At 35.0% G+C, this 27,854-nt stretch overlaps 1 protein-coding gene and 1 long non-coding RNA gene across 3 annotated transcripts in view; one reads left to right on the top strand and one right to left on the bottom strand.

Moving 5' to 3' along the window:
- The window catches only part of LOC128550706 (restin homolog), a 252,571-nt gene that overhangs the window by 62,145 nt on the left and 162,572 nt on the right, over nt 1–27,854 (top strand). The gene's annotated exons all lie outside the window — the stretch shown is intronic.
- Nucleotides 46–27,836, bottom strand: LOC128550708 (uncharacterized). The gene is made up of 3 exons (XR_008368382.1): nt 27,760–27,836; nt 609–775; nt 46–302 (listed from the first exon to the last, which is right to left on the bottom strand). It is a non-coding gene; the product is annotated as an uncharacterized LOC128550708 (long non-coding RNA).

The following is a 27,854-nucleotide window of genomic DNA, read 5'->3' as shown; positions in this document are numbered from 1 at the left end:
ATAATTATGCAACTGTGATAAAATATAGAAAAAATTAGTGTTTAGTGAATTTTTTTGGTTAAAAAAAAGCTTATTTTTCAGTAAAAAATGGGAAAATTGTCTTTCTTTTCATCACAAATGCAACAATACTGCATATTTTTGCATTCTATAGCTAAAGTCATATCTCATGGCCATGGTATTCAAGTTCTCTCCAACAATTCATGTCAAAATGTAACTAAAAAGGTGTTGATACTGCACACCTGGTCTCTGCTCAAAAATGTGTGAATTCCTCAGGTTCAGTACTGTCAGACACAGGAATCCTCCTGAAATGTTAGTTAAGTTTCTGCATGCCTTGTTATTAACACATATAATTTAGAAAATGAAATAGAAAAAAAAGGTTTAGTGTAAATAATCATTTTGTTAAGAAATAAGCCGCTCTTCAAGTGAGATGCCACGGAAATTTTCCCGTAAAAGTCATAACAGACTTGTCGGATTTAAAAAGGGGGTAAATCATGAAGGTAAAACTAACATTCTTTACTTAGTCAGACAGTGTTACTGCAAAAAAGTATGTTAGACTTACAAAGAGAGACTTTTGAGTCAAGGGTAAATGATAACGAAGGTTTACTTACACTAAATGATGTAAATGGCTCTGAAACGGGTGTCGCACCTCTGCGATCACTAAACAGCTGTCCTAAGTTGGCGGATGAGTACAGTACACCAGGAAACACTGAGGCTCACCCTGATCTGTTAACTCACAAACTGTACTGTCCTAAGCTGCTACAGGAAATGTTTAACTCTGAAATAAAAAGGCATTGCACTGGTGAAAACATATGTGATGGCAATCTGAATTTTGATGCTGAATCTTCTCGTAAATGGGGATTAGTTTGGGGAAGAGCGGCTTAAATGCTCAAAATGTAGCTATATTAGTAAATATTATAGCTTTATGATGAGGTTGAAAAACAAGGAAGGGGTAGAAAAGCTGCTAAAATCAATGTTGGCTTCCAGTTAGGTGTAATGACAACCCCAATAGGTAATACAGGTGCAGCTAGATTACTGGCCCATGCTGAGATAATTCCACCCTGTGTTACTGGTATGCAAAGATTGTCAAATAAAGTTGGTTGAAAACATTGAAACCCTTAACAAACAGATATTGCATGAAGTAAGACAGTCACCTAAACAGGAAAATGCAAAATGTGGTAATTCAAATAGCTCAGATGTCTTAACCGAAGGGGACTCCTGCTACAATAACCCCTTGTTTAACTCCGAAAGTACGCCCTTTCAAGCTGGCACCATTGTCGCAACAACTATTTGTGAAAATAATACACATAGAAAGTCAATTATTGGTGCATTTGTTGGTGTTAAAGCATGTACAGCTGCTTCTAAGTTAAGAAATCAAGGGTATAAAAATGTAAAGTGCCCCAATCATCCAGGCCACTGTACAGCAAAATTTAGATGAGGCCAATCCATTGGTGATGAAGCCAAATGGAATGAAATGGTATCTAAGGATATTACTAAAGATCTTCAGATTTCACACCACACAGGTGATGGAGATTCTAAAGGTCATTCTGGTGTAGACAAAGGTCAAGGAACTAAAACTGTGCACTTGAAAGATGTGAGGCACCTAGCAAATTCTCTAAAAAGGCAAATTAACCGGGCACCATTTAGTGACAAAATGTTCCGTGGTAAACAGAAGTCTAATCTAAAAAACAGATTTGCTCTATCTATTAAATCTAGGTGTGTTTCAGAGCTATCAAGTGCACATAAGAAGTACAAAAGCAATTTGAAAGTAATAAAACACAAAATGCCTAATATAATTTCAGCAATAGTACTATGTTTCAAAGGTTACTGTGGTACCTCATGTTCTAAATACAGCTTGGTTTGTTCTGGCAACTACAGAAAAGCAAAAAACTATATGCCAGACAATGTCAGGCTTAAAATGACTGATGATGATGAGACTTTACTCAGGAAATGTATTGAAATTCTCCTTGGTTCAGAAAGCATAGAAAAAACTAAATTCTTAACATCTACACAGAAATGTGAAGCAGCGAACAGATCCTATAATGCATGCTTGCCCAAAAATGTTACATTTCTCCGCAACTGCCATGGCCGTATCCATGGCCAGATTCTAAGACTAAATCATGGGCTTGCTGACACTGTTATCCTTAAAGCTAGGGTAAATGGTGTAAAACTGTCACATGGCTCTTCTGTTATCAGACACCTTTTAAGAACAGAGTACTACGACAAGTTGCGTAAAACTACTAGGTACATATCGCGAGCAAGACGCAGTCGTTTTGCATCACGCCAGTATAGGTACAAATTACATACAGATTTACACTATTCAAAGGGTCTCACTGACCCCAAGCCTGACTTTTCTAGCACCCCACACCTCAAAGATCATGCTTATGCATAGAGTGTGATATTAGGATGAAATAAAGATGGTTATAAGTAAAATTATTGTGCTGTCTTGTGGCCAGCTGAGCCGGCACTGCACACATATAACAAGTTATATTAACCGCACAAATGTAAATAAGCCTTGTATAAGTTGTGTATATATAGTGCTATATTTATCAAAAATATTATACAAAAATAGTAAACTACTGTATACCATAGAATACAGTCCTTGAAAGAAAACTCCCTAAACTTATGGCCTGAGCATTGGTCCCCACATTTCTGCCTTTCATTATTTATGAACTGGGGTTCAATGCTCAAATGTTCCGGGTTCACACACAGAGAAAGTGGCATATATGCGACACGTGTAGGCCTTCGGGAATTTTTAAAATATTTCTAGTGGCCTGACACATAAGTCTGTGCACATAATATTGTTTTCTGACAGTTTCTCCAGGCAGTTGTGTGGTTATTTTTCCATAGCTAGGATTTTTATTCACTGTCGTACAACCAAGCCATTTCCGACACCCTTTTTCCCCCACCGGTATAGAATTATCATTTATTTTTTGCTTAATTCTTTCAAAAATCAATTATCTGGGTTGATGTGCCATGTTTACAAATTTTTTTTTATTTGCAGACGACAGAAAATTTTAGTAATTCTACCGGGTGACAATTCTTATAGGTTATAACACACTAAATAGCCACCACTATATATTCTATATAAAATGACAAGTTTTCACAATGCTGCAATACACACCTAGACCCATTTTAAATTTCTTTAACTTACATTTTCTTGTAGAATAACATTTATACTGTAAAAACATCCAAAGAAAAGTAGGGGTCATGTTTGATGCAAGAAAAATATTTCTGGTCAAACGGACGCACCGTAATTTTTACACTGAAATGACAATCACAATTTAGGGTAGGGATGTATGAATAAATTTCACATGTTAAATCAGTTTGGAGTCTTTTTTCAACATGCAAATGCTACCAGTATATCAAGTATAGGCGTGCAATATGATTTCAACCAATATATAGCAATGATTTCAAGGAAAAATCCTTCTTACAGCAAAAAAAACTGAGAACTATTTGAATCCGCCATTATGCGACTACCATTTTTAGCTCGACTATTCGAAGAATAGTCTAGCTATTCTACTCACCCTGGCGTCGGCGTCGGCGTCACACCTTGGTTAAGTTTTTGCATGCAAGTACATACAGCTATCATTTAAAGGCATATAGCTTTGAAACTTATTTATTCTTTTTCTAGGTCAATTACCAACCTCACTGGGTCAAGTTCCATAACTCTAACATGTATTTTGAGCAAATTATGCCCCCTTTTGGACTTAGAAAATTCTGGTTAAAGTTTTACATGCAAGTTACTATCTCCAAAACTAATGCAGATATTGAATTGAAACTTCACATGTGTCTTCAGGGTTATAAAACTAGTTGATAGCACCAAGTCCCATAACTCTGACCTTCATTTTGGCCAAATTATGCCCCCTTTTGTACTTAGAAAATTTTGGTTAAAGTTTTGCGTGCAAGTACATACAGCTATTACTAAAAGGCATATAGATTTGAAACTTATTTTTTCTTTTTCTAGATCAATTACCTACCTCACTGGGTCAAGTCCCATAACTCTGACATGTATTTTGGCCAAATTATGCCCCCTTTTGGACTTAGAAAATTCTGGTTAAAGTTTTGCGTGCAAGTACATACAGCTAATACTAAAAGGCATATTGATTTGAAACTTATTTTTTCTTTTTCTAGATCAATTACCTACCTCATTGGGTCAAGTCCCATAACTCTGACATGTATTTTGAGCAAATAATGCCCCCTTTTGGACTTAGAAAATCCTGGTTAAAGTTTTGCGTGCAAGTACATACAGCTATTACTAAAAGGCATATTGATTTGAAACTTATTTTTTCTTTTTCTAGATCAATTACCTACCTCACTGGGTCAAGTCCCATAACTCTGACATGTATTTTGAGCAAATTATGCCCCCTTTTGGACTTAGAAAATTCTGGTTAAAGTTTTACATGCAAGTTACTATCTCCAAAACTAATGCAGATATTAAATTGAAACTTCACATGTGTCTTCGGAGTTATAAAACTAGTTGATAGAATCAAGTCCCATAACTCTGACATGTATTTTGGGCAAATTATACCCCCTTTTGGACTTAGAAAATCCTGGTTCAAGTTTTGCGTGCAAGTACATACAGCTATTATCAAAAGGCATATAGCTTTGAAACTTATTTATTCTTTTTCTAGGTCAGTTACCAACCTCACTGGGTCAAGTTCCATAACTCTTAACATGTATTTTGAGCAAATTATGCCCCCTTTTGGACTTAGAAAATTCTGGTTAAAGTTTTACATGCAAGTTACTATCTCCAAAACTAATGCAGATATGGAATTGAAACTTAACATGTTTCTTCGGGGTTATTAAACTAGTTGATAGCATCAAGTCCCATAACTCTGATATGCATTTTGGTCAAATTATGTCCTGTTTCGAACTTAAAACTCTTTCGATATTTAACATTTTGGGTAATAATTTCCTGCTTCTGTGACGACAATATTTCGAATAGTCGAGCTTGGCTGTCTTATGGACAGCTCTTGTTTCAAAGGTGCTCAGGCTATTTAGTGTCTGTATGCCTTTAAACACACGTAAGTTTCTCATGTTTAGTCCGATTTTGAAAATTCTTTCTTTTCTTTAAATGATTTAAGAAATGCAAGCAGACATAATAAACACAACAACATCATTGCCTTTCGCTTTCAGGTATTCATTTGAAACTTGGTATACTTGCTCATCGTGACAGTGCATATTTATGTGACAAGATGTTTAAAGTTCCATAAGGCTTTAAATTTTATGTTAAAAACCGATGAAACAGCTGTCCAAATAGATGTTTTGCATAATTACATAGTTAGACAAGCACTACTTTCAATACTACACATGAACTTATACAGTTAGAGCGTTAAAGGGAGGTAATCAAACACAGTTGATTCAATAAAACTTCCTACCATATCAGTCAATAATCAAACTCTTGACAAATATTATAGAAAACAAATATCGAAAATAGAATTTAACAAGAAATTAATAAATTTTATGTTACAAAGCATTTAGAAGCCACGTTAGTTACAAAGGCATTGTGAGCATTTAACTCTATTGCGTATTTCAACTGTTATAAATGCTACTTTGAAATTTTGGTTTAAGTTTTTCAGAGGAGACAATATGTTTTCTTCAGTTACAACATTGAAATGCTGAGATGGATAAAATATGCTGAAAGTTTTATGCCCCTTTAACTCTGAATTGCATATTTGCAAAGTTATGCCCTTTCTGAAATTGGAAATTGCAAATTAATTTTTGCTGGATTATATCTTATTCGCTACAGGTTTTATGCCTGCAGCTAGTTGACTTCATTGTATTAAACTGCTTTTTATTGGACAGACTGCTTTTGATTTGGTCAGTTGTTACATTTGAGTTTATATACATCACATGGGGCTCAAACAAACTTAGATAATTTTGTTAATGACTTGATTTGTCAAAACTTTTTTTTGGGAAATATATTTATGATTTTTAAAATGTTTCTAAACTTGATATGGCACAGGGCACAGAGGAGACAATACACTATACATTTGACAGAATGTAGGAGCTAGCTGCAGCAAAACAAAATTTGAAAAGATCATAATGTAATGCAGTTTGACCATTTTTCATTGTATGATGGAAAAATCATTTGCATGATTATTAATTTCTTTTGTCTGTTGCATTTCAAATTAGTATGTTTTAAATATGGGTGGGTGGGGTGGGCGAATTGCAGTGAAAGTTGGATGTCTCACTGATTTTTCAGAAATTCCCTACCCCTGTCTATTGATTCGGTCAACATTAAACTGGAATCCCCCTAAAAACCGGGAATACACGGATTACATTTTGCATACCCGGAATACACCTGTATTTTTTAATTAAAAAGGTTTTTTTGAAGTGTTTTTGATATAATTCAATCATATTTATCATAAATAATTAATATACGAAAGGAAAATAAAATACGTTAACGCAAATAATTTTATACGAGTTTTGAAGTTCGGCGTCTGCGCCGGAAATTTCCATAACCGAAATATCCCCGTATTTCAATAATAAATGGTATTTTTGTAGGGGCTAATTGCAGAAAAACATTTGAGTATAATATAAAATAAGTTTACAAAAGGAAAATAAAATACTTTAATTAACGCAAATAAATTTTATACGAGTTTAAAATTTCGGCGAGCTACGGAAATGTTGCACGCTTACGTCGCTGTGATAGTACCGGAATGTTGATTATTGGAAATTATTTAATAGTTTCTTCACATTTTATTTAAAAAATGAAACAAAAAAATTTTATTTATGAAAAAAAAATATCGATATTCAATTTATAAATGAATTATAGACAAAATACGGGTCATGACATAACCGTGTGATCGGAAGGGCTTAACATGATGGGAAAAGGGCCTGTCATATGTTTATTATTAAAATTTATTAATTGTTTTCTTCATATTTCATTTAAAAATAACACAGAAAATAAATTGGGAATTATAAAATAGCAATTTTCGATTTTAAAATGGAATTATAGACAAAATACGAGTGGCATAAACCGCGCTGATCGGAAAGGGCATAACATGATCGGAAGGGGCATGTCACGTGTTTATTATTGGAAATTATTTAATTATTTCTTCAGATTTCGTAAAAACAAATAAAAAAGAAAAGAAATTTGGGAGAAAACAATATTAATATTCGATTTTTAAATAATTATACACAAAAACACATGTCAGCGCATAAACCGCGTTGATCGGAAAGGACCGACATATGTTTATATTTGGAACAAATTTGAATTATTTCTAGAATTAATCTGATAATTTAAAATGTTTAAGAAGAAAATATATTTTGAAAAATCAGTTTTCAAAGAATTTTATCATGTTTAATATATAAATATACAACGTTTACTGCGTTCATTGCCATAGCACAATTAACAACTTTTAAATGTATGCGGCGTAAACAAACACGTGTCTCGATTAGTCCGATAGAGTTTGTTTGGGGATTATCACACCTATTGATAATCAATTAATCAGTATATTTGAAAGACACACAAGTGAATGTGACAAATAATGGTCTAACGGGGGAAGTGCAGTTAATATGATAAGCCTTTTTTTAATTTCATTTAATTGTCGATATTATTGCAAATTGAAAAATTGAAGAAAAACAGGAACTTTCAGTATATTTTTTATTTTTGCACACGAAAGCTTTTTATAGCCATATAATATATTTAAATGTATCACATTATTAAATGTTTTACTAAAACAGGATGGAATTGTGATTTAATCATACATGGCCTAAATTTTTTACGAGTTGACATTCCGTACACCATAGAAGGCACATTTATATATTAAGCATATTGCCTCGGTTTTGATTTTCCAGGCTTTGAAAACATAACTGTCACCAAATATTTTTGTCTATGGTAAATATATCATATAATTGAATGAAGCTATTTACTCGACGGCAGATTATTTTGACAACGAAAAGCCTTTAAAAACATCCTTAACTTTCTTTAAATATTTTGATTGATACTATAGCAATCAGTGTCCACTAACATGCTCAACTTGTGATTGACAGGTGACACTCGAATAACATGCCTGTTGTTATTAACAATTATAAGGTATTTACGATTTGAAAGTATAGTTATTATTAAAGTTCAGTAAATAAAGAGTGGTCTGAAAGAGAGAGGAAAAAAACGATGATTTAACAACTCAGAATTTATACAAGTATCATTATTTCTTCATTCATGGCGGTAAAATAATTCCCTTTGTTTCCTGAAAAATGTCATAAAGGGAATATCATATTAGCATATAAAAGAATTTTGAAAATTTGAACAAAAAAATTGAAACTTAAAATTTACCTACCAAAGGGTGAAAGCTAAGAAATTATGGCGATTGTGGTTCATCAAAGAATGCGCAAATTTCCCCTTTCGCTCAAGAATTTTCAAACCCGTATAAAACGTTTTGCGCGTGTTAATTTGCTTTTTTTAAATTAATTTTTCATTTTAGATATTTATTTAATTCTGTCATAAACCCCAAAAATATCGATTGGGTTAAAGAAATACGGGTGTTATTACAGAATTTAGGACATGGAAATTATCCACGAATGCGCAAATTTTTAGTGCGCACGCCCATTTCAATCGTGTACAAGACGTAATGCGCAAAAGCATTTTAATATCCTTTCGAAAATTAATTTTTATGATAAATATGTTTTAATTCAGTCATAAACCCTTCAAAAATCCATTTGTTGAAGAAATACGGGTGTTATTTCGGTTATGGTTTTAATTTCCCGAGCGGTCGCCAAATTTCATCTCGTATAAATCGTTTGGTGTTAAGTATTTTATTTTCCTTTTGTAAACTTATTATTTATTAAACACGAATGATTTCTGAAAAAAAAAAAACACTACAAAATACCATTTATTAATAAAATAGGGTGTATTTCGGTTATGGAAATTTCTGGCGCGGTCGCCCAATTTCAATCCGTTAAAATCATTTTGCGTGAAGTATTTTATTTTCCCTTGGTATGTTAATTATTTATGATAAATTGATTGAATTATATCAAACACTTCAAAAATACCTTTTTAAAATTTAAAAAATACAGGGTGTATTCCGGTTATGCAAAGTGTATTCCGGTTTTTAGGTGGATTCCGGTTTTTATGTGTGACCATTTGATTACAATATGTCTAAAGACACTGGACTACCATGCCCCAACAAAAAAGAAACGTGTCAAAACACTCTAATCAACCTAACTGGTATACTAAGGAAAATTTAATTAACCATCAAACAAAGAGTCATTTTAAACGCATAGGTAATAAAAGCAGATACAAAGAATGGCATACAAAAGTAAAAAATATGATATATCAGGCAAAAAAGTCCTTCTTTACGGATACAATTAATAAAAATGACAATAAAGATGTGAAATTTACTGTGGAAAATCTAAAAGATCTAACTGGAGACTCTTCCCAAGTCCCAAACCAATTTTATCAATGACGAATCTGGAAGTCCAATACTTGATCCAGAAAATAGCAAATAACTTTCAACAATTCTTTCTAAATGTATTTCAGTCTGTTGAACAGAATTTAAATCAAAATGTAAACTGTAATCAAAAAAACTAACACTTCTAGCAATGAAATGACATACACCAATTACACGAAAATTTGTTTGAAACTCAATTACTCAATTTAGATTCCCAAAAAAATCCATGGCTTAGATGGATAAATGCTAAATTTTTAAAAATGTCGCAAAGATTAAACTAGGCCTCTTACCAAAGTACTAAATTAAGTATTGCAAACAAAATATTTCCTGACCAATTTAAGATTGCAAAGATAAAACCAATTTACAAGAAAGTCTCAAAAAGTGATAAAATTTAATATTTGACCAATATCAGTACTGCCCGTGTTATCAAAAATTTATTGAAAGAATGTCTCAAACAGTTTAAAAAATTTTACCTAGAAGAAAATGGGCTGCTATACAACTATCAATCAGGATTAGGGCCAATCATTATGTGAAACAGCCTTGATGCTATTAGGCACACAAATTGTTGGCTTGTTCTTCGGTTTTTTCAAAAATATTTGGGGGGGAGCAAATCTCATTTATTGATGCGAGCGAAAAGCGATGAATAAAAAAAGTAATTATCGCTTGCTCCTGTTTAACATCAAATTTAAAATGTATTTCCATCAATATGGTTTTGACAAGCTGAAAAAATCTTAATTTTGGTTCAGCAAGATGTGTACAAAATAACCTTATCGGCAGTGTTTAAACAAAAGTTTCAGAGAAAAGATCTTCACTGAATGGGACTTGGACGTAGTAAGTTAGGAGTCGAAAATACATTTATTACTGGAATTTTATTGTGTTCCTCAGTGTAAAAAAGGGACATGTGGCAATTAGTGGTTTAAAAGTTTGTCCAACATACTTTCAGGTGGGTCCTATTTTTTTAGCTCATGGACCAGTTTTTAACTTGACCTAGATATTATCAAGATAAAAATTCTGACCAATTTTCATGAAGATCCATTGAAAAATATGGTCTCTCAGAGGTCACAAGGTTTTTCTATTATTTGACCTATTGACCAGTTTTCGAAGGTACATGACCTGTTCAGGGCCTCCTCTGGGTTTTCATACTTGTTGCCAACTTTTCGCAATTTGAAAAAGTTGGAGCCCCTTTAGAGCCATTTTTGAGCCAAAGTTTTGGGGCACTTTCATTTCTCTTAGTTGGCTGTCATAGTGTGCATGAGAAATAAATATGTTTTAAAAATTTCATTAGGAATAATAAAAGTTTTGAAGGTGCATTAGTTTATTGTAGAAGTAATTTTTATTTTTAAAAGGCAAAATGTGGCAATTAGTGTTTTTCTGATCGCTCAAAGTCCGTGTCCGTCGTTCTGTCGTCTGTCAACATTTAGCTTGTGTATGCAATAGAGGATGTATTTTTCAATTAATCTTCATGATATTGGTCGAATGATAACTTGATGAAATCTAGGCCGAGTTCGAAAATGGGTCATCTCGGGTCAAAAACTAGGGGCACTGGTCAAACAAAGAAAAACCTTGTGTATGCGATAGAGGCTGTTATTTTTCAACTAAATCTTCTGAATATTGGTCAGAATGAAACCTTGATGAAGTCTAGGCTGAGTTGAAAATGGGTCATCTCGGGTCAAAAACTAGGTCACTAGGTCAAATCAAAGAAAAAAAACCCTTTTGTATGCGATAGAGGCTGTATTTTCAATTGTCTTCATGGGAATATTGGTCAGAATGATTGCCTTGATGAAATCTAGGCCGAGTTTGAAAATGGGTCATCTCGGGTCAAAAACTAGGTCATAGGTCAAATCAAAAAAAACTTGTGTTGCGTAGAGGCTGTATTTTTCAATAAGGTTAAGGTTTATGGCTGAAAAGGTTGTTGGGGATATATATATGTAAATTTTGATGGAGTGAAGAAATGATGTGTTGTACATTAAAATGATTACTGGTCACCATAAGTAATCATACAATGATAAGGTCAATTTGTGTATTGTTATTTTGTTCAAATTTCAATGTTTTTGTGCCCCCCCCCCCCCCCCCCCCCCCCCGCCCCCGCCCACCACTCTTGGACGGGCATATAGATTGGTCTTGTCTGTGTGTGTGTCCGTGCATCTGTCCATCCGAAAAAGTTTGTGACATGCCTAGCTGAAAAAGTATTTGATATAGATTGATGAAACCTTGTGAGTCTTTATCATTATATCGACTTGTGCACCTCCTATTTTTCGTCTGGCTCCGCCTCCTATTTCCAGAGTTATGGCCCCTGAAATAGTAAAAAATTCACTTTTTCCCACCTTGACATGCCTAGCTCAAAAAGTATTTCATGTCAATTAATGAAAACTTGCATGAGTCTTTTATCATGATATGAACTTGTGCACCTTCTATTTTTCATCTTGCTCCGCCCCCTATTTCCAGAGTTATGGCCCCTGAAATAGTAAAAAATGCACATTTTCATCTTGTGACATGCCTAGCTAAAAACGTATATCATATAAATTGATGAAACCTTGCATGAGTCTTTATAAATAATATGAACTTGGGCACCTATTTTTTTACCCCCACAAACAAAGTTTGGGGGTGTGGGGGGCGGTATATAGGAGTGAGCTTGTCGGTCTGTTGGTTTTCATGTTTCCGGACAATAACTCATGAAAGGCATGACAGATTTAAATAATTTTTTGGTACACAGGTGTAACTTCATAAAATACAGGTCATATTTGACTTTGAGGTCAGTAGGTCAAAGGTCAGGTCACAATGACCCCAACATAGTCAAACGGTTTCCAGATGATAACTTAAGAATGCTTTGGCCTGGGATCATACATTTTGTGCATATCATTGTCAATTTCCTAGTTTGGTGACTTTCAATGAAGTTTTTGGCCACTTCTGTGATATTATTGGGTTGGTTTCCACCAAACCTTACATGAGTAATCAGTGCCAAGCCTCATTGTGCATATTGTCAACATTTCCTGGTTCAGTGAGTTTAATGGCGTTACGGCCCTTGATTTCTTTTATTTCACTTTGTCCGGGCAACTGCTTCAACCCCATCTAGAGGAAATACACCAAAATTCACAAAAATTATTGTTGCCAAGCCTAATGTTTACCTTTGGCATGTTCTGGTTCATTGAATTTTATGAAGTTTTGGCCACTTTCCAATGCTTACTTGAGTGATCAGTGCCAAGTCGTATTAAAGCACATATTAATCAGCAATGTCTGGTCCAGTGATTTTCTGTGCCCTTTATTTGTCAAATTTTATGTTTTTTGGGATTCTTCTTTTACTTCCATTAGGAGGTTTTCAACCTCAACCTCCCCTACAGGTGTTATCATTGCTAAGCCATGTTATGCTTATCGTCTGCATGTTCTGGTTTCATTGATTTTCTGCGGATGTTTTGCCCTTGATTTGTTATAATTTTTACATTTCTTGCTTTTTAGTCACCGGTAACTAAGGATCTTGGTGAGCCTTTGTGACCGCTCAGAGTCCGATTCGTCAGTCTTGCGTCCGTCAAATTTTCTAAAAAATATCTTTTCTTTGTTAAACCACTGGGCATGAAATTACACCTATACTTCAATGGAATGATCCTTGGGTGGGTCCCCTTTAAAAATATTTCAAAGTTTGTATTTCCTTGCAAGTACTCTGGTTGCATTGGCTACCGAATTGAATTAAATTAAAATCTCCTGCGTCCAAAACTGCAAGGTCGTTGAGCCTTGATTGTTTGGATTGTGAAAATCATCTATTGCGTCCTCTATGAAGATTGTTTATATTGTGCCCCTGGGGTGATATGTGGCCCTCACAGGGGGTCACAGTTTTACATGCTACTTTTTTTACATAAGTTTAAATCTTAAAATTCTCTTGTCTTAAACCACAAGACCTAGTGCCTTGGACATTGTGTATGTAAGCATGTGCCTTTGTGGTCCTCTACCAAAATTTTTCAATATTATTTCCCTGGGATGAAATTGTAGGACCTTGACCTGGGGGTCTCAAGTTTTTACATAGACTTTTATAGGGAAAAAAATTTAATTAATCTTCTGGTCTGAAACTGCATAGGCATAGGCTTTTTAGCTCGTCTATTCAAAGAATAAGGGAGTTATCCTACTCGCGTCGCGGCGGTGTGCATGAGCGTGGGCATCACACAATGTTAAAGTTTGCGTACCCCTCACAAAATATTTTCAAAGTCTGTAAAAAGGAGGAGGCAACTCTATTCATGCATTTTGAATGGAATTATGGCCACCTTTCGACTTAGAATTAAATGTTTTAAGTTTGCGTACAACCCCATATTTTTTCAATCTCCATGAGATATTGATGTTTCAGTATTTTGCATACTTGTTTACATCTTGAACCCAGTCTGTAAAAAGGAAGAGGCACTCTTCTCAAGCATTTTGATGATTTATGGCCCCTTTTCAACGTTGAATAAATGTGAAAGTTGGCTGTACCACCCTCAAATATTTTCAAAGTCCATTGAGATTTTGCTTTCATATTTTGCATACTTGTTTTCCATCATGACCCAAGTCTGTAAAAAGGATCGGAGGAATCTTTCTATCAAGCATTTTGGATGAATTATGGCCCTTTTCGCTCTTGAATTAATGTTATTTGTTTGCGTAACACGCCATTATTTTCAAAGTCTATTGAGATATTGTTTTCATATTTTGCTTATGGTTTTCCATCATGACCCAGTCTGTAAAAAAGGAGGATGCAACTCTATCAAGCATTTTGTACTGAGTTAGGCCCCTTTTGACTTAGATTTTGCTTATTGTATGTTTAAGTTTTTACTCATTTGCTTTTATTTTTATATATCAAGCACTGTTGATTAGTCGAGCGCGATGTCCATATGACCTGCTTTGTTATATTTGGTATGTTGATAATTGCCTTGATGGTTCCTCATGCCAATAATGTGCTATTTTTGCACCTGGGGTGGAAAAGTAGGCCCTGCCAGGGGGCGTCTCTAGTTTTTATACTAGATATTAATTATATAGGAAATAACTCTAGAAAATTATTCTTGCGCCTGAACTGCAAGGCGTATGCTTTTGTTATTTGGTGTGTTGCCTGTCCTAGTGTTTCCTCTACCTAAATTGGTCAAATTATGCCCGCAGGGATGAAAAGAGGCACTGCCGGGGGGTACAAAGTTTTACATTAGTCTCATATTTGGATAATAAATGAATAAAATATTTCTTGTCTGAATGGTATTGGCCAAAGCTTTTATGATATTTGGTTATTGTAGCATTGCCTAGTGATCTCTTTACATTCATTCAATTTATGGCCCCTGGGGTGAAATGAAGCTCCGCCTGGGGGTCACTCTTGTTATTTGATTTTATAGGAAAAATCTTTCAAAAAATGATTCAGATCTCATATTTCACGATACTGTTATTTATTATTACTGGCTTGACTACCATGTGATTAGAATTTCACTGACTGTGTACCTTGTCCTACTGACCTTCTTTCTTGTTTTTAGCTCAACCTGAACCATAAGGATCAGGAGTGAGCTAATGTGATCGCTATCCGTCTGGGCCGTCGGCAATACCAAACATTCTCCTCCTAAATCCTCCGACCAATTTTTATTTGAAATCCTTCACAAGGATGTCTTGGATGGTCTGCTATAAATAATTATGAATGATTTCAATTCCATTTAGAACTCTGGATTGCCATGGCAACCGAAAGAAAAATTTTAAAAATATTCTTGTCAATAAATTCCACAGGTTATAGGGCTTTTATATTTGGTATGTTGCAAGCATCTAGTGGTTCCTCTACCATGGCTGTTCAAAATTTATTCCCCTAGGTCATTTATGGCCCCGCCCTGGGGGTACTTGGTTCTTACATAGGGACTATATAGAGTAAACTTGTAAATCTTCTTGTCACAATATTCACTTAATAAGGCATGAGCCTCAATATTTGGCATGTGATTCATATCTAATGGTCTCTATAATGATTGTTCAAATTATGCCACTGGGGTAGATCGAGGCCCAGTCCTGGGGGTCCCAAATTTTACAATAGACTTTTTTGGAAAAACTTCAAAAATCTTTTGTCTGAAACCATAAAGACCTAGGCCTTTGATTTTTGGTTTATAGCTTTGCCTTTTGGTTCCCTACCAAAATTTTTCTAATTATGGCCCCTGGGCTGAAAAGAGGCCCGCCCCGGGGGTCTCAAGTTTATCATTAGACTTAAAATAGGATAAATAAAAAATTATATATGTTCTTGGATGATAACCACAAGACCTAGGGCTGTTGATGTTTGGTATGTAAGCATTGCCATTGTGGTTCTCTGCCAAGATTGTTCAATATTATGCCACTGGGGGTGAAAAGAGGCCCTACCCCAGGTGGTCACCATGTTTTACATAGGTATTTTATGGGGGATAAAAAATCTTCTATGTGAATCTGCAAAGTCCTAGGCTTTTAATTCTTTGGTATGTTGAAATTGACTAGTGAAAAAAAAAAATACACATGGTCCTTTACCAAGATTGTTCAAATTATTGCCTCTGGGGGTAAAAAGAAGCACTGCCTTGGGGGGTCCAAGGTTTTTCATGACTTACATTGGATTAATATTTTAAAAGGCTATTATGTGATCTGTATGTTTATGGCCTAGGTTTTGATATTCAGTATGTGCATTGCTAGTGGCTCTCTAACAAGATTATTCATTTTATGCCCTGGGGTGAAAAGAGGCCCCGCCCTGAGGGTAACATAGTTTTTATATGAGGTTATATAGGAAAAAAATACTTAAAAAAATTATCTGATTATATTTCTAGAATGTTTTATTATATTACGCCTTATGAACTCAAGTAATAGGGGTCACTGTCTGTTAACTTGACAATACTGACCTACTTTCTTGTTTTTAAGATACAGATGAAATTTGGTATGACATGTACAGTTTTGCTCACGATCTTAAAACTGACTTTCAGTGTACCTTGAGTGTGACCCACTGACATACTTTCTTGTTTTTTTAAGATCAGCCCTTGCACTTTGGATTGATCATGTACAGTTTTGCACACCGTCTTAAACTGTTTTTCAGTAACCTTGAATGTTTAAATTTTTTTTCTTTATTAAATTTCTGGACCTACTGACTACTTTCTTGTTTTTTTGACCCCTAAGGGAGGCATATTAATTTTCAACTGTCCTCTCGTTCGTTCGTTAGTTCGTCACAACTTTTACTTTTTGAAATGAAGCTCTTTACTCGTGAAACACTGCACCAGGACCTTCAATCTTCACATGCTGATAGTATTTATATGAGTGCCCAACCCTACTGACTTTGGGGTCACCCCCATGTCAAAGTGTCAAGGTCACAGGTACTTCAGTATCTTTTTGCATGAAGGAACTTTAATTCAAACCACTTCACCCATGACCTTCAAACTTCACTTGCTGTTAGTACTTATTGAGTGCACCACCCCTACTGACTTTGGGGTTACCAGGTAAAGGGTCAGTGTCACAGGGGCCAACGTTATACTTTTGCTTGAAGAGGCACTTTACAACGCGAACCACTGCACCCAGGACCTTCAAACCTCAAATTCTGATAGTTCTTACTGAGTACAGTGCGAACCTTAACTCAGGACCTTCAAACTTCACATTGCTGATGTTACTTATTGAGTACTCAACCGTACTGACTTTGGGGTCACAGAGTCAAAAGTCAGGTCACAGGGGGCCAACGTTAACTTTTTGCTTGAAGGCTATTTACTCGTGATCCACTTCCACCCTGACCTTCAGGACTTCATATGCTGATAGTACTTATTGAGTACACAACCACTATGACTTTATCTTTTGCATGAAGGCATCTTTTTTTCGCGAACCACTTCACCCAGGACCTTCAGTCTTCCATGCTGATAGGACTTACTGAGTACAGCACCCTTACTGTCTTAGGGGTCACCAGGTCAAAGGTCATGGTATCAGGGGCCAACGTTTAACTTTTTGCTTGAAGGCAATTTTCTTGTGTAACACTTCACCTGGACCTTCAGGCACTTCAAATGCTGATAGTACTTATTGAGTACACATCATACTGACTTTGGGGGTCACCTGGTCAAGGTCCTATGGTCGCCAGGTCTATGGTCTAGGTGCTGAGGGGCATTTGTCACCTTAGTGACAGCTCTTGTTTTAGGGATACAGCTTTGAAATTTGGATGACATGATTAATATATTTTTGCTTGCCGATCTTGGATCAGACTTTCAGTGATCTTCAATGTGACACTACTGACCTACTTTCTTGTTTTCTTTGCTACAAGACAACATCTGAATATTTTTTTACAGATTTCAAAAGTAATCTTGCAAAATCTTTTCCTTGTCCCTCTCTCCTAATTTTCTTGTTTTAAAGCTTGAGCTAAGAAATTGGTTCATGCAAAAATCTCTTACTAGGTGAGCGATATTGGGCCTTCTTGGCCCTCTTGTTTTATAGTTGCAGACTTGAAAATTTGGGATGAACATGTTACAGTTTTGCACACCGATCTTTTTAAAACTGACTTTCAGTGATCATGAATATGACCTTACTGACCTCTTTATAATATTTTAGCATCAGTTGCCATGTGAAACATGTAGATCATATTACTTGGTGAGCGATTCAAGGGTCTCATGACCTCTTGTATAAGAGTTGAATATTTAACTATAATTCACAAGGATTATGTAAGCCTTGTTAGTGCTTAATTGGGGGGGGGGGAAATTTTCAGCGGAGTCATATCGCATGGACCCTTGTTTTGTCAGATTCTTTATTATCTGTGCTGTTTCCTATCCACTAGTAAGGAAGTCACCAAACTTCTCCGGAGTTACCACTGCCAAGCCTAGTTGTGTACTTTGTGGGAATGTTTTGTTTTGTTGATTTTCCATGGCCCTTCATTGTGGACTTTTAAATTTGTTAAACTATTTTTGGCATCTTCAAGGATATTTCTCAGTGGGTTTAAAAACCTTTTCCAAAGATGCAATGGCCTTGAGGTATTGATAGTTTGTAACCTTGTTAGTTGGCATTGCCAGAGAGTCCACCATTTTTGTTTAAGGCAAGTCCCTGGTACAATGCAGAGGTTAGTTCTTTTTTTTCATAATTATTATGTAAAAATATTTAATTTTGTGTGGATATGAATTTGTGGATTTCAATTTTTGGAATTTAGAAAGAAATGGGAATTTTACTTGTTACGAAATTTAGTCACCACATATTATTAATGTTGTCTCATTCGTAGATAAGTGAAATTTAATAAAAATCCTTCTTTCCAAAAGTACATTGTTAAATGGGAGGACATTTTTAATCCATTGCCACGTGTGGTGGGGGGTTATAGGTAAGGTATACCGTCTTTTGCCCGTACGTAAACATTTGTGTCCCTTTAATTTATATTATTACCCTTGATGGTTTTTCTTGAATATTCTGGACGTTTGGCTGAATCCTGGGTTGTCAATAGTTTTTGTTTGAACAGACTGAAATAGAAATGTTGGCGGCAGCCTGGGGGGGGGGGGGGGGCTTGCTCCCCTGTTGATAATTTTGAAATTCAGCACTTCTTTTCTGCATTCTGGGGGCATTTTGAAAGCATTTTTGAACATATTTTTCCTTATGCATTTTTAATTACTAAATTTACCTTATTTTCACATTTTTATGTGCTACTGGTATATTTGGACATATTAATAAAATGTGAGTATTAATGTTCATGAATGCTTTTTTCAAGTCTTGAAATGATTATATCTTACATGTCACACACTTCAACTCTTTGTTGTTATTCTTTGCAAAAATCAAATAGTGATTGCATACTGGGATATCTAATTTCAAAATTCTTCTGAGTATTAATACCTGTACTGTACTCTATTTCTTTTGTGGGGAACATTGTTCCCCAGATGATTTTTTTGCCTCGGTCACAAAGTGACAAGGTGAGCTTTTGTGTATAGCGCTGTGTTCGTCGTCGTCGTCCGTACGTGCGGTCCGTCAGTCGTAAACTTTGCGCTTGTGACCTCTCTAGAGGTCACATTTTTCATGGGATATTTATGATAGTAGGTCAGAATGTTCATCTTGATGATATCTAGGTCAAGTTCGAAAAATGGGTCACGGGCCTTTTAAAAACTAGGTCAGTTGTTCTAAAAATAGAATTAAATATCCTTGTGACTCTCTAGTAGGCCATATATTTCACAAGTTCTTCATGAAAATTGGTCAGCATGTTACTTGATGATTTTCTAGGGTCAAGTGCGATACTGGGGGTGTTTTTCACATGCCTTCAACTAACTAGGTCTGTAGGTCAAATATTAGAAAAATACCTTGTGACTTCTCTAATGGCACATTTTTTTCATGGGATCTTTATGATATGTTGGTCAGATATGTTCACCTTGTTGATATCTTGGTCAAGTTCGAAACTGGGTCCTACGTGCTATCAATAAATAGGTCAGTAGGTCTAAAAATAGAAAACCTTGTGACCTCTCAGAGGCATAGATTTCATCAAGATACTTCATGAATATTGGTCAAAAAGATCACTTTGATGATATCTAGGTCAAGTTTCGAAACTGGGTATGAGCATCAAAAAATAGGTTCAGTAGGGTTCAAATATTAGAAAAAACCTTGGGACCTCTCTAGAGGCCATATTTTTTCACGGGATCTGTATGAAAGTGCCGTCTGATTGTTCATCTTGTTGATATCTAGCGTCAAGTTTGAAACTGGGTCACTTAGGGACAATTACTAGGTCAGTAGGTCAAATGTATTCGGAAAGAACCTTGTGGATCCTTCTCTAGAGGCCATATATTTCATGAGATCTTCATGTAAATGTCAGTATGTTCAACTTGATGATATCTACGGTCAAGTTCAGATAATGGGTTCGTAGTGCCATCAAAAACTAGGTCAGTAGGTCAAATTAATAGAAAAACCTTGTTGTAACTCTCTTGAGGCATATTTTTGATGGGATCTGTATGATAAGTTGGTTACAGAATGATTCTCTTGGTGATATCTAGGTTCAGTTTGAATGTGGAGTCAAATGCCATCAATAATTGGTCAGTAGGCTACAAATATTAGAAAAACGTTGTGACCTATCTAGAGTCCATATTTTCATGGGATCTGTTTGAAAGTTGGTCTGAGTTGTTCATCCTTGATTGATATCTAGGTCATGTTCGTTACCAGGGTCATGTGCGGTTCAAAAACTAGGTCTGGAGGGTTAAATATAGAAAAACCTTGTGACCTCTTAGTGGCATTCTTGTGTTAGGATCTCCATTAAAATTGGTCAGGTATGTTCATCTTGTTGAATATCTAGGTCATGATTGGAAAGTCGGGGTCTTCATGCGTCAAAAGGTTGGTCAGTAGTGTCAATTTAGGTATAGTAATGCTGGTGACCTCTCTGAGAGGCCATATTTTTCTGGGTTTTCTGTTTTTGAAAGTTGGTCTGTATGTTTAATTTTTTCTTAGATGTTTTTAGGTCAAATTTGATAATGGGTTACAACTGCGATCTTAAACAAGGTCAGTAGGTCTTAGAAATAGATTAACCTTGTGTCCTTTATAGAGGTCCATAACCCTATGAAATGGATCTTCATGGAAATATTGGTCAGAATGTTCTCCTTGATGATATTTAGTGTCAAGACTGATACTGGGTCACGTGCTTAAAAAACTAAGGTCAGTAGGTCTTATAATAAAAAACCTTGTGACCTCTCTCGAGGCCATATTTTTTCATGGGATCTGTATGTAAAGCTTCGTCTGTATGTTATCTTGATGATATCTTGGTTGGTTTGAAACTTGGGTAACTGCGTGTCAAAATAATCTAGTGTCAGTAGGTCTAAAATTATTAAAATTCTTTTGACCTCTCTAGAGGCCCATATTTTTTCAAATGGCATACTTCATGTGAAATTTGATATGAATGTTCCACCTTGTTGATTCTAGGTCATGTTTCGAAAACAGGGTCTCAGTGCGGTCAAAAAACTAGGCAAGTAGGTATAAAAATAGAATAACTCTGTTGACCTCTCTGAGGCCATATTTTTCATGAGATCATTTCTTGTAAAATTAGTGGAGATGTTCACGTGATTCTAGGTAATGTTGAAAATACAGGTCTCGTTCCTTTGGGACAACTGGCAATAGGTCAAATTATAGAAATGTCCTTGGGAACTCTCTCAGAGGACCATATGTTTACATTGGTTCTTCTTGAATAATTTTTTTTGGGTTTTTTTTTTCTTTCCAGTATTTTGTTTTTGTTATATATCAAGTGTGAGACGATTCAGGAACCATCATGGTTCTTGTCTACAATTTTGGCCCATCAGGACAAAATCATTGTCAGTGTTTAGGGATAGAAAATTTAACTGTTTGATTATCATCCACCACTATTCTGTTTTTCCGCAAATACTCCCCTAGCAGCGTATTTTGTTCTGATTCAAAATCAGCTTCTGTTTCACTTTCGTAAGTCATGACCAAAACCTTAACATTTAAGGATGAGTTTTCTGTCAAAATTTGTTGGTGTCAAAGACAGTTTTTCAGATTTGACAGTTCTGATAAAAAAATTAACCTTGACATTTCCTTCTTATTTATAATGATTTAATGTGAAATATTTATCATAAATCGGTCCGGCTGAAACCGCGACTAATAATGTTACATTTTCGATTTCTCAAAAACTACTGAAATGCAATGAAGTATTTATTTTTATTGTCTTTGGAATAAAGTAAAAGACAAAATATTTATCTGATTTATTTTGATTGTGATTAATTATTTTTTATAGAAATTTTTTAAAATATCTGTCACACGTTGTAAACACATATAAAAGCCATCAGCTGGTTTTGTTTTAAAGAGCACTCAAAGGGGTATTTAGGTGTATTGATATCGAATATTGTTGTTTAAAGATTACGTTATAAGCGATGTTGAATTATTAAATATAAAGGTGCTTGTGGATAATTTCTTTGTTTTGTTTTTTGTTGTCTTTTCTTTAAAATCGGGACCGTCACTCATGATTTCAAAATTCTTGGAAATTATCGCAGATGTCCCATCACTCTTTCTTCCGAAGTTTTTGTTACAAAATATAACTCTGACACTACGATAACTGATGAATATTTTTTCATGTATATCTCTAATATTAATTCAGTCTGTGAAACATGATTTTCATCGCTTTGACGTTAGCTTGGATTTCGTCAGTTATGACGTAAGTATATCATCATTTGTAAAGGCGGAGCTTAAATAGTTTTGCCGATAAAACACGTCACGCGTTCTACATCCAAAGCTGTCATTGGTTTATCGCCTGTTTTAACTCAAGTCAAAGATTGACAGGCATGTGGCAGTGTATGAAATACACCTCGGCAATTAAGATTCAATGAACATCGCCTGTGATGACACGCTGTGTATTAATTATGAACGGAAACTACCGCGGGTATACTATCGATTTTTAGACTGGATGGAGAGTTCTTTATACAAATTATATTTTCGTGACAGAATCGTGAAAAAAACTTTAAAACTACTATGGTCGGCGGGTTAAGGTTTTTAGGCCCGATTTTTTTTTTTTTTTTTTTTTTTTTTGCAAATTTGAACCGGCCCTAATGCCATTTGAACCGTCCATTTCGGCCGACGGCCGGTTCTTATTGACAACCCTGCAGAACTCAAGAGTCAGCCATGTCAGCTCAAGGTCAAGGTCAAAACTCTAGGTCAAAGGTTTGAGCCTTCCATTTTTGTCTGCTCTATCTTCTAAACCCCTTAAAGGATTTTAATCACTTGGCTGCATATCGCTTGGAACAAAGTCATTGATGTCATCATACATGGACTATAAAATATACTTAACAACATCAATACCCAATACCATCAACCCTTTCACTATCCATAACAGCGGCATGTGTTATAGCTGTCTTTCAGACTGCCTTGTACAAAGTAACAGTGTAGCATTAGCGATTGGTTCCTTGTTTCGTTGATTAATCTAGGCCCTGGAGACCATGTTTTGAGCTGCCATAGGAGGTTGTTTTCCCCTTCCCTCTGAATATAGGACAAGCCATCATACCCTGGGTGTCAGTATTTTACAGACTCGTCTTATTTTTGAAGAGTAACATAAAGAAGACATACAGAAAAGACAAATTCTAATGTTCTCCAAAAGTGAAAGGATGATACTTTGTTTTAAATGTTGCATGAGTCAGACTTAGTGCTTTGCTGCAATGTTTGTGCAGTCTGGATCTTTGGTGTCAGATTTTGGGTTATGACAGGGGTTTTTGTTTTACATGTAGATAGAAAAGAAATAAAAAGCCTACTTGAATGACCATCACACAACTTGGTCAGAAACATCTCTCATGTATGGTCTTTACAGCACTTATACATCAGAGCTAGAAATGAAATTAAAAAGAAACGTGGACTTTTGCCAAACTTGGATAGCTTTAAGGATAATCATTCTTTTTCAGGTTTATTAGATCAGGTGAACCACTTAGGGCCATGATAGCCCTCTTGTATTATTTATATTACTTGAACATACTTTATACATATTTAGATGCAGGAGAGGAACTATGTAATTGATCTTATGGATACATTTGAGGAAAAGGCTCTTGTCAAGAAGCAATATTTGACAGAGGTGATGTTCTGGTTTGATCACCACCTTAATATGGTATGTATAACATAGGCATGGGCTCCATATATATTAAGCATCTGTCTTTAGTTTTAACTATTAACCAATCTATTGTTCAACATTAAATTTTGCTTAAGTCAAAATTTGAAGAAAAAAATGAAAACTTATTTCTGATTTCATGCAGTATAACACTTATTGAATTGATTGCTGGTCAGTAGTTAAAAGCATTGACCCATGGTCCTTCATACCTAGGGCAATAGTATTGACTGTTGACCAGCAAGTCATTTAATAATTGTATAATATTTCTCTTCAAGCATATTTTAGTTGCATAGAGCTGTCCTGATTTCAGAGCTAAGGACACATCCACCATGGTAATTGTGTTTTTGAGATTTATGTTGTTTTAAATAATTAAAGATTGTTCTGGTGTTTCAGGTTTTCTTTCAATTTGTTTATTAAACAACCACATCTTTCACATTGTTTATTGTCTGAATTGCCATGATTTTCAACTTCAGTTCTCAGATTTAGTTACACAAGAAGAGATGAAAGAAATGATCCAAGTTACACATGAGCTCCATCAAGTTATCAGGTTATCCTTTTATGCGTATTTTTGCACACTTTAAAACTAATAGATTAAATGGTTAATGAAGTAAATAGGTCAGTCTTTATTCCTAGAAGACACTTTTCTGATATTTCTTACAAAAACAATTCCTGATACCTATTCTTTTTGAGACTGATTTTTATCTTTAATTTTCAAAGAATAAGGATGGCTATTGAACTTGCCCCTGTGTCAGTGTCCGCATTGATTAAATATTTTCATGAAGCTAATATCTTATTCATTACTTAAAGGGCAAGGATTGCCTCACAATAAGTTAATTCATTTGAAGGCCATTAGCAAGACTTTCATTACGCTGAAAATTTCTTTAAAATGGGACCTCTATTGAAAAAGATATGGCAGTTTGAAATTTAAGAAAATGGCTGATCAAAGAGGCAGCCATTTTAGTGTGTTTATGACATCATTTACACACTGATGAATCTTTTATATAGCAAGTAACCTTTTAAATAGATTAACTTCATATGTTTTTAGTGTAAGCTGGAAAAAGTTGAGAAACTAGTTTACAGAAATAAGTCAATACAGTTCAAATATGTGTCTAGAAATTTATTGAATCAGCCATTTTGTTTTTGTTGCCAATGACATGGAAACAAAATGGCCACCATTTAGATCAAATATTTAGGTTATAACACACTAAATAGCCACCACTATATATTCTATATAAAATGACAAGTTTTCACAATGCTGCAATACACACCTAGACCCATTTTAAATTTCTTTAACTTACATTTTCTTGTAGAATAACATTTATACTGTAAAAATATCCAAAGAAAAGTAGGGGTCATGTTTGATGCAAGAAAAATATTTCTGGTCAAACGGACACACCGTAATTTTTACACTGAAATGACAATCACAATTTAGGGTAGGGGTGTATGAATAAATTTTACATATTAAATCAGTTTGGAGTCTTTTTTCAACATGCAAATGCTACCAGTATATCAAGTATAGGCATGCAATATGATTTCAACCAATATATAGCAATGATTTCAAGGAAAAATCCTTCTTACAGCAAAAAAAACTGAGAACTATTTGAATCCGCCATTATGCGACTACCATTTTTTCAAAGGTGCTCAGGCTATTTAGTGTCTGTATGCCTATAAGGAAATATGAATTTTTTTTTTTTCAGCTTTTTTGCTCTCTATGTGAAGTTTCATCTATATTCAGCTTATAAAACAAGTTTCAGCCCAAACAAACCAGTAGTTTTCTCAAAATCACTATTTTTGTACAGCAGTGTGCGACATTAACGGTAGCCTGATCGCCAATGGCTACGAAAAATCGGCTCGGGCGACAGAAAATCGGCAGACCATAGCCCGTCGGGCTATGAAAAATTTCTGAGGAATAAATTTACCAAAAAGATCATTGCAAACGAGGGAGCAAAATAGCTGCTTTGAAGCTTCAAACTTCGCTAAAATCCAATCTCAAAGCGAATTCAAGTTGCCCGAATTTTTTTTGGATGCGGACTCGCTAATCTTTTGACAATTTGCACCATGTCATAATGTGCGTCGAATACACATACACACTCACCGATAGCATAATTTAAGCTCCGCCTACTTCAGGTACTTGTGAGATTTTCGTGAGAAGTGTGATATCGGTTTCACCAGAGGCAATTGTAATAGGCCAATCAGCGCCGCGGTTACGTCTTTGACACTTAGCATTTAATTGTCAACACGTGCGAGTCGTTTTCTAAAGAAATTGTCCGATTAATTGGAATAATAGACACAATTATTTGGTATCCATGGTAAAAGAACGATATGTAAAGTATTAACTTTGTAAAACTAACTTTGATGGATGAATTGATTTGAATACTGGTATGTATATCACAGTTTAGTTGCAGTTTTATTCGAATGAAAAACTGTTCACACAAGAGGTGACTCAGTATAAATGATAAACCCCTTTTCATCCTGCATTCATATATTACACGATATAGCAAAAAAAAAATCAGCGTGTTAGATACAGCACTGACTTGAGCAGAAAACATTTTTTTCTTAGAATTTTGTATTGAAACAATAATCACTGTGTATGGTAAAATTGATGTAACCAAGAAAATGAATGGTCATTGAATCAGTTCACAGCGTCGAGGTAGAAATATAAAAATTAATGGAGTCTTCCAACTTCTCCCTAAAGTCTCTCGACTTCTCCTTAAATCAGTTGGAGGAAGAATTGACTTCTCCCAAAACAATAATGGGGCTAGCAAGACCCCTGGTCAGTCTACTGCCAAGCTTTGTCTACAAAGCTGTTTAGATCTCTTTTCATGACTTGGTGTCTTTGACTTTCTGCACAACTATGTGAACACTGTTTCAGATTTCGAAATCAATTCTGAAAAACTCTACAAATTTCTGAAATATATCAATATTCACCAACCTACAGCAGTATATTGAAAGAAATTTTAAAAATATTGCTTAAAATGAAAGTCTTGTTCGTTCTTGAGCAAAAAATTAGTGGGGCTACAAAAAATTCTGTCGGGCTACAAAAAATTGGAAGTCCGTAGCCCCATTGGCTACGGTGTTAAAAAGTTAATTTAGCACACTGGTACAGCCATCATTTTGTCCAAAGACTGCGGTTTAAGCCGTTAAATTTGGCTGAATCACATATAGTCATTAAACGCTGTTTTTTCAAAAAACCCGTAAGATATTACATCAAATATACCACCAGCAAGTGCGGAATAGACAACCACACTGAAAAAAACTTATAATTATGCAACTGTGATAAAATATAGAACAAAATTAGTGTTTAGTGAATTTTTTTTCGTTAAAAAAAAGCTTATTTTTCAGTAAAAAATGGGAAAATTGTCTTTCTTTTCATCACAAATGCAACAATACTGCATATTTTTGCATTCTATAGCTAAAGTCATATCTCATGGCCATGGTATTCAAGTTCTCTCCAACAATTCATGTCGAAATGTAACTAAAAAGGTGTTGATACTGCACACCTGGTCTCTGCTCAAAAATGTGTGAAATTCCTCAGGTTCAGTACTGTCAGACACAGGAATCCTCCTGAAATGTTAGTTAAGTTTCTGCATGCCTTGTTACTAACACATATAATTTAGAAAATAAAATAGAAAAAAAAGGTTTAGTGTAAATAATCATTTTGTAAGAAATAAGCCGCTCTTCAAGTGAGATGCCACGGAAATTTTCCCGTAAAAGTCATAACAGACTTGTCGGATTTAAAAAGGGGGTAAATCATGAAGGTAAAACTAACATTTCTTTACTTAGTCAGACAAAGTGTTACTGCAAAAAAGTATGTTAGACTTACAAAGAAACTTTTGAGTCAAGGGTTAATGATAACGAAGGTTTACTTACACTAAATGATGTAAATGGCTCTGAAAACGGGTGTCGCACCTCTGCGATCACTAAACAGCTGTCCTAAGTTGGCGGATGAGTACCAGTACACCAGG

Source organism: Mercenaria mercenaria, chromosome 18 (genome assembly GCF_021730395.1).
Source record: "Mercenaria mercenaria strain notata chromosome 18, MADL_Memer_1, whole genome shotgun sequence".
NCBI lineage: Eukaryota > Metazoa > Mollusca > Bivalvia > Venerida > Veneridae > Mercenaria > Mercenaria mercenaria.
Note: the sequence above shows the minus strand (reverse complement) of the source record. Positions and strands in the feature narration are given on the sequence as shown.